This window comes from Lissotriton vulgaris, chromosome 2_1 (assembly GCF_964263255.1).
Source record: "Lissotriton vulgaris chromosome 2_1, aLisVul1.2, whole genome shotgun sequence".
Taxonomy (NCBI): Eukaryota; Metazoa; Chordata; class Amphibia; order Caudata; family Salamandridae; genus Lissotriton; species Lissotriton vulgaris.
Genome location: NC_141687.1, coordinates 795,029,510 through 795,044,941, shown reverse-complemented (window position 1 = coordinate 795,044,941; position 15,432 = coordinate 795,029,510).

Genomic DNA, 15,432 nt, shown 5'->3' with positions numbered 1-15,432 from the left:
GACGTCCATTTCTTTTCTTATGCCCCCAAAAGTTTCCAATACCAAATGGTCACCTCCTTATTTTTAGATCTCACATCCTGGAGTGAGGCTTCAAATTCCCAGTTCCCCGAAAATCTCCAAGGCCGATGCCATAAACAAAGACATCAACTTCACATATTTGAACCTAGATAAGCTATTGCCATTTTTTGCGCTCAGGACTTCCCACAGAAGAAAGCCCTCCTCCGTTATCAGATCCCCCAGGTATTTATTTCTTCCTGCCTTAGAGAGAAACTCAGCCTAGCCTTCATACACTTGCCAGTATCCGGAGAGTCCCAGATTGGTGCAAAATCTGAGTAGTACCCAATGCTAAGCACCTTTCTCACCCATTACCAGAGGTTTAATGCTGTCTTTAAGACCATCAACTGTACTTTTTTTTAAATGTCAAAGCTCCAAATTTGTATAGCAATCTAACTGATCAAAAGTCCCTAATCATCTCCCCCAAGAGCTTCCCAATTTGTGCCGGTGCTTTCCGGTGCTTACCACCAGCACTTATTTACCAGGGCCGGGTCTACACTGCCACCTCACATCAACATCAGGCCTGCACTCACTGCACACCATGTCATAAATGTGGAAGCAAATATAATTGGCTCACTCACTGCGGTGTTATTCAAACGCTGCTACAGTCTTCCGAGTCTCCTGGTGAAAAAGTATTGCTGTGCAGAGAAAGAAGATAATAAATCTATAACCTTGCAAATTTGCCTACAGTTTCGTGTTGTCAGTGGGTGGGCCACTGATTAGGCTGTATTTGGTTCTGGAGGGGGTAGGGGCTGAGGCAGCCTGCCTCCGTAACCTTTTTTTTTAAATTTCACGTCCGGCACACACGCATCGCCTGCGTCACCGCCAGTACAATGCAGCATGACGTTGAGGCGGGCCCTATCATTCAAAGCATCAGCAGCAGAAGGCCCGGTTCATAAAGGCAGTGCCACCAGTAAGAATCAAACCAATGCCGCTTTTTCTTGAGCGTGGTGACGGTCACCGTGGGGCAGTAAAGTAAAAAATGACTTGGTATGAACAGAGTCTGAGGCCCGAGCACTCTCGCAGAGGCCGCCCCCGCAGGGGGCTTAGAGGGCCGGCGCCTTAACCCACACCAGGCCCCCTCCTCCCTCAGAAAAAAACGGTTTGGGCACCCCCCAGAAGCGGGAAAAGTCCGGGTACTCCCCCCTACCACCCGCTAGCTGCGCCAAGGGGATGCCGGGCCCCGCCGGCCAATGAGGTCAGCACAGGGGTCAAACCCCCCAATAGGAGCAGAGGCCAGCTAGCCGGGGATGCAAAATGGGGGGGCATAAAAACGCCGCACCCGAGTCCAGTGGGCATCTTGGACCCGGGGCGGCGGCAGCACGGTGGATGAAATCTTGACTGGCGATATTGGAAGCAGGGGCGAAGCGCTGCCCGAGCAGCGAGCGATCAGCGAAAAGAGAGAGTCCCTGCACCCCCCTGACTTCTCCCTGGTCGTGGCATATCCTGTGGGGGCTAGCCGTGCTGAACCGGGAGCGCTGGGGAGCCCTATTGCCGTGCAGACCCAGGGGAAGCGGAATCCGGACAGAGCCGTACGAAACCAGGAGCACTGGTCAAAGCGGCACCGGCGAAGGCAGAATCTGGGGACGCCGCGACTGCCAAAAGTCCCGCGCAGCACCACCTCAGTACCGCTTCCCCTAAGCCCGCTGCTGCCCTGCTCAGGTTCGAGCCCGGCTCTCGCTCTGCCACCGCCTGCGGCGATTGTGCTTCCATTGGTATTTTCCCCTTCGGAGAGAGCAGGACGGAAGGCGAAGGGTGGGCGCCGGTTGAGCAGAAACCGGAAGCAGCGAGCAGTTCCGGGGCAGGAGGAGTCGCCTCGGGCGAAGCGCTGTTGTTCAAATTTTTTCACGATCGGAGCAGCAGAGCCACTACTCGTAGTCACCAAACTCTCTGGGGGAACGTCAGAGATCTGCGAAGCGGAAACGAGAGGAGCGAGGTAAGCGGCGAACTGTACTAAGGCACCGGCAGGCTACCCAGGGGCGGCCTGGAGCCTCCCGGGCACAAGGACACCGGCAGGCAGAAGCAGCGCAGGGCCTGAGCAGAGGTGGCTTCGTTGATACTCAGGTGAAGTTCACCAGCGTGATCTAATCCGGTATTGTTTTGGTTGGTGTATTACACGGGCGGCAGCAACCCGCCGAGGATACGAGAGCCTGGGAGCTGGGCAGCAGAGTCATGAGAGGGCAACAGACAGTGCGGCTGCACGCCGGCTGGAACATTAAGAACACAGTAGAAAACGAATAGACGTGCAGTCAGCAAGCAGTGCAGTGGCACACCAACAAAAACATTATTGAGCACAGCTGGGCAAGGCGTGCAAAAAGTGCAGCAGCGACCACCCCCCACCGCGGTCCCAGCATGAGCTGTAGGAGGGAACTTGTGGAGCTGCTGAAGCAGATCCAGGCAGCCTCCGAGGTGCACGGAACGGATTGGCTACAGCCACACCTGGGGCTGGGCACAGGCGAAGGTCCGAGCAATCAGCCGCCGGAAGGGACAGAGGAGCCGGCGCGGAAACGACTAAGGAAACCACCGGCCAAGCTGCAGGACGCGGCGATAACCAAGAAAACGCAGCAGAAAAGGAAGGCCCCCCTGCCGACAGACAACCCGAGGGCAGCAAGACCAAGCGGGGTGATGGAGACAGCAGCAACAAGTGGTGAGCATATTAACACCATTGTGCAGGAATGCATAAAAGACATGACTCCACTCATCATGCAGGGGAGTAACATGCACGGAGAGGGGAGTATTAGCGACCCAGGGGAAGGGGAGTGTTCTGGCCTGCCGTGGCACCTGATAGACCCAGGGTGGGTTAGACAGGCGCACTTAAGAGCACAAGGCCCCATTCCAGGCGGACAGGGAGTAGTGGGGTCACCAGTAACAGGCTGGAGCGGCCCAGCCGGCGGCCCACACACCGCCCCCCCGGTGCAGGAACCATATGCACGCCCCTCCCCCGGCCCCGCATCCTTGACAACCAGGGCCACGGGCTAGCAAGTCTGATACCGTTATCAGTCAAAGAGAGATTCTGGAAGAAAGAATTTATAGATATCTTTACGTTATTGGAGATACAGTTAGACGGGCTAGACCTCACAGCTTGTGACAAGAAAGACGAGGATAGAAGAGAAAGGAGGAGAAAAAGGAAGGAGCGGAACTTTGACAATTGGCTGGACGCATTTAGAATCATGGCCTGCATAATTGTAGAAAAGTTCCCGGGCTGCGCTGCAGACCTATGGCTCTACGAATCTAACATTCATAATGCACAGAGGCAGTTCCCTGGGGATGCATGGTTAGAGTATGACAAAGGTTTTCGCTTAAAGATGCAGACCCACCCAGAAATGGAGTGGAATGAGGAAGATGTGTCTGGCTTCATCCACAAGATGATGATTGCCAAGGAGACCAGGAGCTGGGCAGGGAGGAGTGAGCAGCTCTTTCGCTCCTCCTTTCACAAGGGTAAGAACAGGACTTTCCCAAAAAGCAGAGCGCGGAGCACAGGGAAGGCCTCGCCGCCACGAGGAGGGGAAGCAATATGCTGGAAGTACGAGGCCAACGAATGCTCATTGGAGGCCTCTTGCAAGTTCCTACACATTTGCTCCAGTTTTGGTGGAGGGTAAGCATGGGCGAATTTTGCGGATCTCGCGTTCGCGGATTTTGCGGATTTGCGAACTCGCAATCCGCAAAATCCGCGAATTCTCGCGAATTTGCGGATTTTTTTTTTATGTTCACACGGGTTTCTGCAAGTTCGCGAGGGTTTTGTACAATTTCGCAAATTGCGAAATTGTACAAAACACGTGCGAACTTGCAGCAACCCGTGCGAACACAATAATATGAAGAGAAAGAAGCTCCTGGTCACAGGAACAGCACGGGGATTGCGCTCATGAAAGTCAAGGATGCAAAGGCCTCTACCCAGCATCACAGCTGACTTTCCACGGTAGATTTGAGAAGAGGCACACCTGTCCAGCCTCGAAGACGCTCATGATTGTTTTTGGGCTAATGAATGAGTCACTGAATTTGAGCATCAACTAGTTCGAGCGACCATGTGTGTGTTACTATGCAATCGCCCCGAAGGGCGCAGGGGTCCCTTGAGTGTGCTGTAGAAGTCACAGGAAGGGCATGGTAAATATTTTAGGATGGCGCCGGCAAGCTGCCAGCGCCATCCTAAAATAGTTACTAAGTTAGCTTCAACAGGAAGCTCTAATAGATAAAATCGAGCACCTGCTTTATTTTATCTATTAGAGCTTCCTGTTGAAGCTAACTTAGTAACTATTTTAGGATGGCGCTGGCAGCTTGCCGGCGCCATCCTAAAATAGTTACAACAGGCCAGGCTTCAAGTTTTGAACTTTTGCCCCCGGAAAAATCCGCCGCTCGCGGATTTGCGAATTCTCGGTAAATTCGCGGGAGTTCGCGGATTGCGAATTTACCGAAAATCCGCGAGCGTAACGGATTTTACGCCCATGCTTAGTGGAGGGCACCCAGCAGCAAGCTGCAAGCGCAAGGGCGAACAAGGGAGAGACAAAAAAGAGAAAAGTAAGAAACAGTAAGGCAGGGACTGCAGGGCGCAAGGGTGATCCAAGGGGTTTTCGATACTACCAGCTGGCCAGGTCCCCCATCAATACAAAACAATTGCGCAGGCTAGCAAACATGTACCACAACAAAGCGGACGCTGCGATACTAGTGAAAGGTTTTGAGGAAGGATTTGTTATCCCGTTTAAGGGTACCCCACCACCAGGCAGTGTAAAAAACCTAAAATCTGCCCTCCAGAACCCCAAGGTACTCTCCAAGAGGCTGAGAAAGGAGAAGATGCTGGGCAGGATAGAGGGCCCTTTGCCACCTCACACGCATTCAGGGCTGGTGGTCTCCCCATTTGGGGTGGTTCCGAAGGAGGAACCAGGGCAATTTAGATTAATTCATCATCTGTCATTTCCAGATGGGTCATCCATCCACGACGGGATCAGCCCCGAGGCTAGCTCATTGGGTTATGCTACAGTGGACGACGCCATTGACCTAGCGCGCGCAGTGGGACACGGGGCCCTTATGGCAAAAGCAGATATAGAATCAGCATTCCGCCTCCTGCCCGTCCACCCCAACAGTTTCCACCTGCTGGGATTTCAATGGGAGTGGGAGCTCTATTTTGATAAAGCCTTGCCTATGGGTTGTTCAGTTTCCTGCGCATATTTTGAGACTTTTAGCACTTTCCTAGAGTGGGCCCTTCACGCCAGGCACCCAAAAGGGGGGAAGCTCCATTACCTGGATGACTTCCTGTTCACAGGCCAAACCGCGACGGACGATTGTGGCCGGGCTTAGAGGCATTCCAGACATTGGCTGATGAGCTGGGGGTCCCCCTGGCAGCAGACAGTGGGCCCCGCGACAACCATAACTTTTCTGGGGATTAAGCTGAACTTAATAGCAGGCACCTCGAGGCTCCCAGATGAGAAAGTGAGAGTATTCAGGGAAGACATCAGAGACATGTGTAGGAGAGAGAAAGCGACTCTCAGAGAGTTACAGGGGCTGATAGGTAAGCTCAACTTTGCTGCAAGAGTGATCCCAGCAGGCAGAGTTTTCGCAAGACGGCTGACCCAGCTAACGTCAGGCATGACACGCAAACACCACCATGTTAGGTTGGGTGCAGGGGTCAGACAGGACCTACAGATGTGGGACTCATTTTTAACAAACTTTAATGGGACTCTCATCTGGAGGGAAGGTTGGGTGACATGCAAACAGATTGCGCTGTTCACAGATTCCGCCGGCAGCCAGGGATTTGGGGCCATCTTAGGCAGCAAATGGTGCAGGGGACGATGGCCAAGCGAATGGCACAGGTCGGGTAAGACTGGGAACATAACATTTCTTGAACTATTCCCCATCGTGGTAGCCTTCAGGATTTGGAGGCACGAGCTGCGCAATATGAAACTCACAATCTGGTCCGATAACAAAGGGGTGGTGCAAACTATCAACAAAGGGGCGGCCTGGTGCTCAGAGATACTGACACTAATGCGCCACCTGGTTAAATTGCAGTTGGAGGGCAACATAGACCTGAGGGTGCGACACGTACCAGGGGTGGAGAACGAGTTGGCGGACGCCCATTCAAGAGCACAGATGGACAGGTTCAGGCAATTGGCACCCTGGGCGGACCGGGACATGACCCCTTTTCCGGCGCACCTGTGGGACCTGGGGGAGTAGACCTCGCCATACTGGTAAACCAGGCCATCGCCCCCGAAGCAGCCAAAAGATACAGGAAGTATGTGAACACAGTAATGCAAATAGGGGGTATCCAGAACTTGGCAGACACAGGGACAACAAGCAGGGCAGTGGAGAAGTTCATTCTGTGGGCCTACACCAGTAAAAAATCATGGTCCTGGGCCCAGGCGCACCTAACCGCAGTGACACACTTTACCAAGCTAGCGGCAGGGCATGACCCGATGGCATCACATTATGTCAAGGAAGCCATGAAGGGCTGGAGGCGGGCCAAAGACTCTAGGAAGGACAGCAGACGCCCTATAGATTTTTCAAAGTTGGCACTCCTACTGAACGCCCTGGGAGGTGTCACAAGAAACACATTTGAGCTCCACCTGTTTAGAGCAGCGTTTGCCACAGCATTTTTCGGGGCCTTCCGGGTCAGCGAGCTGGTGGCCCCGAACAGGGGGGGGCCGCAGCGGGTTGCTTACAGGTTGAGGACATATTACTGGAAGGGGCCCAAGTAGACATCCGGCTCCGGCGCTCCAAGACCGACCAAACTGGGGCAGGGAGCATAATTCGGCTGCACTGCATCAAAGACCCAAGGTATTGCGCGGTATGCTGCCTACAGGCATTTATGTTGATCAGACCGGCTGGGGAGGGGCCACTATTCAAACACCAGAATGGCAGCCACCTTAGTAAATTTAAATTCACAACAGTTATGCGGCTGGCCCTAGGCAGGGCCGGCCTCCCTCCTGCCTCCTTTGGGACACACTAATTCAGGATTGGAGCTGCCACATCAGCTGCACAGCATGGGATGTCAGAAGCAGGGATAAAAGCCGTAGGGAGATGGCGGTCCCGCGTATTCAAGGCATACGTCAGGCCCCACTTACAGTAAAATGACAGCCGCGCGCCAAGGTGGACCCCGCAGCTCCTGACCATTATGACCATTGATTTAGCAGGGAAGAGACCGTGGCTGGTGCTGGTGGTGGGCCACTCTTATGTGTCGAGGATGCAGCTGTGGTGGCAGCAGCGAGGCTGCAAGCAGAAAGAAAGCCCGGTGGACACATGCATTCGTTGGTCGGGCAGGCCCGGGATGAAATGGGAGCAGCTAGAGAGAGCGCTGGAGAGAGTTCAAGCAGACACCCATTGGCTCCCCGACATCTTGATCATCCACCTGGGGGTGAACGACCTGGTGAGCACGGGCAGGAAAGCGCTGCTCTATGACATCCAGAGAGACCTCACGGAGATAGCCAGGTGCAGGGGTCAGACAGGACGAAGCACAGCTGATATATGGTCGGAGGTCATCAGCAGGCGGAGTCTAGGAGGGCAGTGGAGAATTCCAGGAGGAAGATGAACATAGCTGCAAGCAAGTTCTGCAGAGTCAACGGGATGGAAAGCGTGAGGCACGGGCTCATCCACCCGGGCCGCCCGGAACTCTATGCAAACAATGGAGTCCATCTCTCTGAAGAGGGGATGGTAGCGTTCTGGAGCAACCTGTGGGGGGCAATGGCACTGGCAGGGTGCAAGTAGCAAAGGAAATACTAATATATGACAAGGGGCCACCCCCCCTTTTTATTTTGGACATAGGGTGGGAGCAGCAGGAAGACGTAAGCCTCCCTGGAGGCTTGGCGGAGAATAAGGAAACAATGGTTGCTACGGAGGCACACCGTCGGGCGGTGTGTAAGAATGGGCACCCTCACACTGGGATGCCGGACAGCAGGGTGAGGGGCCAACCAATGAGAAAGTGGGTAGCAAACGGAGATGGCACTCGCTGCCCAGCCCCCGCCGGTTGGCAGGGCACAACAGAAACCGACTAGGTGGCAAGTATGGTCCTAACTCCGGGAAGGAAGCTACCCCCGCGCAAAGTAAGCACTGAGGCAACCCAAAAGAACTACCGAACGAACTGACAGTCCAAAGGGAATGGACGACGGATGGGATCAGCAAATATAGACTGATGATTTATGACCATACATGAAAATTTACATATAGTATTGTATGGCGAAATTCAAATGTGACGTATGGCGAACAGTATACACATGTATTGTAATAAAAACTGCGGCCAACACTGACCACTATGAAACAAACGGGTGTTGGTTTGTTCATTCAAAAGGGACGGCATAGGCCGCATGCTTGCGTTTACATACTCTTGGGAGTTTTCTGGGGCGCAGTGCGAGGGTTATCGCAGAGGCCGCCCCCGCAGGGGGCTTAGAGGGCCGGTGGCTCAACTCACGCCAGGCCCCTCCTCCCCCAGAAAAAAACGGTTCGGGGCACCCCCCAGAAGCGGGAAAATTCCGGGCACTCCCCCCCCCCGCCAACTGCACCAAAGGGACGCCCGGCCCCGCGAGTCAATGGGGTCAGTACAGGGGTCAAACTCCCCAATAGGAGCAGATGCCAGGCCAGCTAGCCGGGGATGCAAAATGGGGGGCATAAAAACGCCGCACCCGAGTCCAATGGGCATCTTGGACCCGGGGTGGCGGCAGCACGGCGGATGAAATCTTGTCCCACCCACCCACACCTGAGAAACAGCAATGTCGCAGTGCTGGAACACGGGCAGGGAAGGGGCAACGATGAGGCGAAGAGCGGAGAATAAGGAAACAATGGTTGCTACAGAGGCACACCGTCGGGCGGTGTGTAAGAATAGGCACCCTCACACTGGGATGCCGGACAGCAGGGTGAGGGGCCAACCAATGAGAAAGGGGGTAGCAAACGGAGACGGCACTCTCTGCCCAGCTCCCGCTGGTTGGCAGGGCACAACAGAAACCGACTAGGTGGTGAGTATGGTCCTAACTCCGGGAAGGAAGCTACCCCCGCGCAAAATAAGCGCTGAGGCAATCCAAAAGAACTAACGAACGAACTGACAGTCCCAAGGGAATGGACAAGGGATGGGATCAGCAAATATAAACTGATGATTTATAACCATGCATGACAATTTACATATAGTATTGTATGGCGAAATCCACATGTGACGTATGGCGAACAGTATACGCATGTATTGTAATAAAAACTGCGGCCAACACTGACCACTATGAAACAAACAGGTGTTGGTTTGTTCATTCAAAAGGGCCGGCATAGGCCGCATTCTTGCGTTTACATACTCTGGGGAGTTTTCTGGGGCGCAATGCGAGGGTTAATGTCACCGGCGCCGGGTGGGGCACCGTGTGCAGGAGCATTAGTCAGGTCAGGAGGTTGGAAGGGCAGCAGGGTCTTGGCCTTTAACCCCTTTCTGTCTGTGATTTAATTTTACTTGCCTCAATTTAAATGAAATGCTGCTTTTCCATGCATTGCATCTCTTTGAAACTGGATATTTGTATCCTACGTCATCAAGCCTTGTGGCTCAGGTTGTTTGTCTGTGTTTGCTGGATGTCCCTAGGACCCGCAGACCCCGCTCTGTTCAGAGTTAGCTAAGTGTGGTGACCTTCATATACTTTATGTCTGTGGTGCTGTGGATCCTGGAGGCACGCAAGTGATGTTGATGTGCACTTTGTTTTATGTCAAGGGATGAATGAAGTCAGTAACTGACTTCCAAGTTCCAACCCCACTGAGTTAATGCCCCATAAGCATAACACGTGACCTGAGAGAAAAATGAATCTAATGTTACACATATTGTTCATATACAGTGTCCCCCTCAGCCAATCAATACCGAATTTATAAAATTATATTAAACAACATGGATTTCATTTTTATTTCTGTATTTCTTACATATGTCATACACTAGTGGCCCTCATGGGATCGAATGAAAGGGGTGAGGTTGTGTTTATACATACATATGTACAGAATAGATAATCTCAAGGATATTTTATGTTAAGTAGTTGGTGTATCATGAATCTAACTGCGAGATGCAGTGCCACTTTGTATTAAACATTTCTATGTCTGCAAAAGCGTTACAAACATATGGTGCTGCAGGAGTTCTGGGTAAAATCTGACTACAAAGAGATAATATTTACATAGGTGTATATATATATATATATATATATATATATATATATATATATATATATATATATATATATATATATATATATATATATATATATATATATATATATATATACATATATATATATATTTATATATATATTACCTACTGGCGGTCACCAGTAGGTATATATAGTTAAGATTTTTTTGAATAGGGATTTCTGAAAATTCTATGTTGAATAACTTTGGCGTTGATGGACGGAATTGGCTGAAATTATCAGGAAAATGGCACATTTTGTTTCTGAGCGTCCCCTGAAAGTGGGGGGTGGGGGGTTTCGTCAAGCGGGGGCCGAGAAAAAAGGGGGGTCCCAAAACGTGTTTTTAACATTGAGTTTTCCATAGGGCGGTTGGACTCACTTTTAGCTCGAACGGCTGAATGGATTTCCACAAAACTTGGCAAAATTGTAGGGACTGGTAGCCCGATGTTCCTTTGCTATGTCTCAAGATATATGCTCCAGTGGTTTTTACGAAAATTTACTTTGAAAAATATATATGGGCTACATTGGGCTATATATATGTTAGAGCCCAAATGTAGCCCAATGTAGCCCAATGAAGCCCAATGTAGCTCAATGTAGCCCAAAGATGGCCACCAGAGACAAAAAAAACAACTGTAGCCCAAATATCAGCCAGATGTAGCCCAACTATAGCCCAGTGACAGAATGTTCCAGAGTGCTCTAAAGAACAACTAGAGCACTAACAGTCTTACTTATGACAAAAGTATGGCACGCCTGAAGTCATCTTGATTGGAATAAAGTGTTAACACTTAAAACATTTAATTTGCAAAGGAACAAAATGAGGGGTTTCATTTTGCCATAGAAATGTTATATATTACCTACTGGCGGTCGCCAGTAGGTATATATAGTTAGGATTTTTTTGAATAGGGATTTCTGAAAATTCTATGTTGAATAACTTTGGCGTTGATGGACGGAATTGGCTGAAATTTTCAGGAAAATGGCACATTTTGTTTCTGAGCGTTTCCTGTAAGTTTGGGGGGGTTTCGTCAAGCGGGGGCTGAGAAAAAAGGGGGGCCCAAAACGTGTTTTTAACATTGAGTTTTCCATAGGGCAGTTGGACTCACTTTTAGCTTGAACGGCTGAATGGATTTCCACAAAACTTGGCAAAATTGTAGGGACTGGTAGCCCGATGTGCCTTTGCTATGTCTCAAGATATATGCTCCAGTGGTTTTTACGAAAATTCACTTTGAAAAATATATATTGGGCTACATTGGGCTATATATATGTTAGAGCCCAAATGTAGCCCAATGTAGCCCAATGTAGCCCAAAGATGGCCACCAGAGACAAAAAAAAACCAAATGTAGCCCAAATATCAGCCAGATGTAGCCCAACTATAGCCCAGTGACAGAATATCCCAGAGTGTTCTATAGAACAACTAGAGCGCTAACAGTCTTACTTATGGCAAAAGTATGGCACACCTGACGTCATCTTGATTGGAATAAAGTGTTAACACTTAAAACATTTAATTTGCAAAGGAACAAAATGAGGGGTTTCATTTTGCCATAGAAATGTTATATATATATATATATATATATATATATATATATATATATATATATATATATATATATATATATATATATATATATATATATATATATATATATATTCACTGAAAAAACCATAGGTTATAGACCATATATAGTTAGGAATTAGCATTTACAAAACCTTGAAAATTCACTGAAAAAACTATAGGTTATAGACCATATATAGTTAGGAATTAGCATTTACAAAACCTTATTTTACTCACACAAAACCATTGAAATTCGCATATATAGTTAGTTGCACTAACTATATATCGCGCACCCGCAATCCACTGCTGATCATGTCACATATTACATCATTCATGACATGGTCAGTGACATCACTGATGACATCTCAAATGACATCACTGATGACATCACTGATGACATCTCAAATGACATCACTGATGACATCACTGATGACATCTCAAATGACATCACTGATGACATCACTGATGACATCTCATTTGACATTACTGATCACATCACTGATGACATCATTCATGTGATAATACGATGAACCTCTTCAGACTCTAATATAACCTTAGATACACTCAGTGTAAACAGACACTCACAGACTGTCACTCATCCATGGAGTTACTCACACACCTAGTCAGTCATGCAAAGAATCAATCACACCTCCATTTCCTCAACTATACAGTTATACACACCTTACTTATTCAAACATATACTAACACATATGTACTCTCTTATACAATCCCTGATACAAGTTCACAATGATCCATACAGCCACTCACACATTCACTGGCTCTTATGCACAGTTATTTATATATGTCAACTCTCATATGTACTGTGTTTTACATATGTACTTACTTTGACATGTAGCACTGAGATATCCATTCACTCACCAATACACTCATGAAGACAGTCAACCGCCCATACAGCTGTTTCCACATGCACTTTTGAACCCACATATCTAATGAATCAACTGCTCACACATCTATGCACAGAGTCATACACCTCCCAGCCACCCACACACACACTCAGTCTCCCATACAAATAATTGGGCAACCAATCAATAACCCATATAGTTACTCATATAGCTACTGATCAACACATGCATCAGTTTATAGAACAACAGACATAATGATGCACAAATTAAGACAGTTTAGTCACTAACCCATGCACTCAGTGAGACACATTTAATCACTCACTCATACAGTCAGTCACGCACCTACTAAATCCTTCATCCAGACACTTATACATCCACTCATTCTTCAATATGTAAGACATATTTTAACTTTACAGAAACATACAGTCACTGGATGTTGTCATCAGTGATGTCATCAGTGATGTCATTTGAGATGTCATCAGTGATGTCATCAGTGATGTCACTGACCATGTCATGAATGATGTAGTATGTGACATGATCCTCTTACTTCAGTGATATGTAAAAGTTGTATCTCTGAACTCATGGCACAATTAGACCTTCTTAAATATGGCATAACCCAGTATTGTCCTTTCCCCAAATTGGCACACAGAGCATTGAAATAGTGTAACATGTCCCTAGTCAATGCATTAATCATTTTAGCTATTTTATTCCAAAATTTAGCTTTAAATACCCTTTTAGTGTACTGTTTTTAAAACATTTTACAGGGCAAGGGAACCTCCTATCAAAAACTTACTTGGAGGAAGTCTCCCTTGCTGAAATTCAGATTGGGCATTACATCTGACTTTCAGCAGTACCAGTTGAGGATGTGGGTGGAGCCAACATAGGAAGTGGGTGGAGCCAGTGGAAGAAGTGGGTGGAGCCGGGAGAGTGGGTGTGGCATCCGAAAAAGATTTGAGCACCTGGACTTCATATTTTACAAATGAAGCACTGGTTCCCGAGGTTGTAGAGTGCAGCTTCCCAAATAGTATTCAGAGATTCATATAATTTTAAATTGGAATGATTTGTGGTATCAAATCAGGAAGGACTAAACTGCCCTTTTCTAACCTGCACCTAAACTTTTTCCATGCAAGTCTTGCTTCCTTGGAAGGTCCAAATAAGGCTGGTTATTTTCCCCTGAATCTTACCAATAACTGCTCTTGGAAGCGTGAGGGGGATACAGTTAAATAGGTACATCAGTTTTTGGGAGAATTGACATCTTAATAAGATTGGTCTGACCATAAACAGTCAAAGGCAAATTCTTCCATCTAGATAATAACATGTCCACCTCCTTAGCCACCCATTTCAAATTATGCAGTGGAATTTCATCTATCTGATTGATGATTACAATCCTGAGGTATTTGATCTCTGCACATACTTCCCCCCCTTTCAATCATCTGTGTTCCAGCACATCACCACTGTCTTAGAGTGATTCACCAAGTACCCTAACATAGATCCGAACTCCTTCATCAACCTCTCTACCCTAAATATAGCTTGGGCGGGATCAGATTTGCATGCCTGTTAATGCATGTGATTGGAATGTAGTCTTGCTATAGACAGGGCCTCCATACATCAATTTAAAATTGGTCCCTCTACGTCTTCAGATTGCACTGCCAAGACCATAAACATGTACAATGTAATGGTAAATTGTCACTAAGTACTGTCATCAATATTGTCTAAGCCATTAATAGTACCTGTGAGTACACTAGTAGAGCATGAGGACTAAGGTCAGTAACCTAATAATAATATAAAAAATAAAGGTTCACTTAAAAATCTTTAATTCAGGGAAAGTAAGGTTGTGATCCTGAAACTGAAAAACATTTATATTAATCAGTTATGATAAGCTATGCAACCATAGTTCAGTGGTCCTGGAACAATTTTCAGACTGGGGTACAGCCATCAATTTATTTTATTTATAAAGTTTTATATAGCGCAAACTTGATCCCGGAGGATATCAGAGCTCTTTACAACTTGAGGCAAAGGTAACAAATCAGAACATTAGTCTAACATGGGGAATCTAATGTGCATTGAATCAACTAGTGAAAATATAACAGCTCAATTTCATCGTGTCAACTTGGCACTATTTATTCAGCCTTTCACTAACGTGTTCCTTTCAGACTGAAGTACATTTACTCAACATCTTCGGCACTGCATTAGTGGGGGAAGGGGAAAGGCTAGCTGCACCACTCTAGAGGCCATCTACTTGGTTGGGACCAAACGCAAACAGCATATCCCTCTGTATACAAGCATTTGTTTTCACTATAGATATGTACCAATCTTTGTGTATTACTTTGTAAAAACATATAAAATAATTATGTTGTTGAGAGAAAAAATAATAATAATAATAATAAATAAATACAAATCATCTTTGGTCTACATGTACATACTTCCATTGTGCATCTATATACCTTCCATGTACTTGGATCTGTGTGTCTGTTACTTTTCTCCTGAAAAAGCATATCCAATGCACTACCCTATTTCTCATCCTGTGCCTCTATCAATATCTTTAATCTACATATACTTACCACTATTCAGTCAATAGGCTTTATTTCGATAAAACATATCTTTAAAAGCATTACATAGAACAACAAGTTAAAAACCATAACATATAATGTTAAATGCATCCACAAATCAGATAAAATAGTACACATGACATCAATAAAATTCTTAAGAAGGTCTAGCTACAATGACCATAATTAAACAATTTCATTAAGCCTTTTGGATCTGATCGACCAAGCCCATGTTAAAAATTTTGACAGACCACACACAAACAAAGGCCGGGTGCCGGACGTCAAAATTCGCAGTGCGACTATGTGGT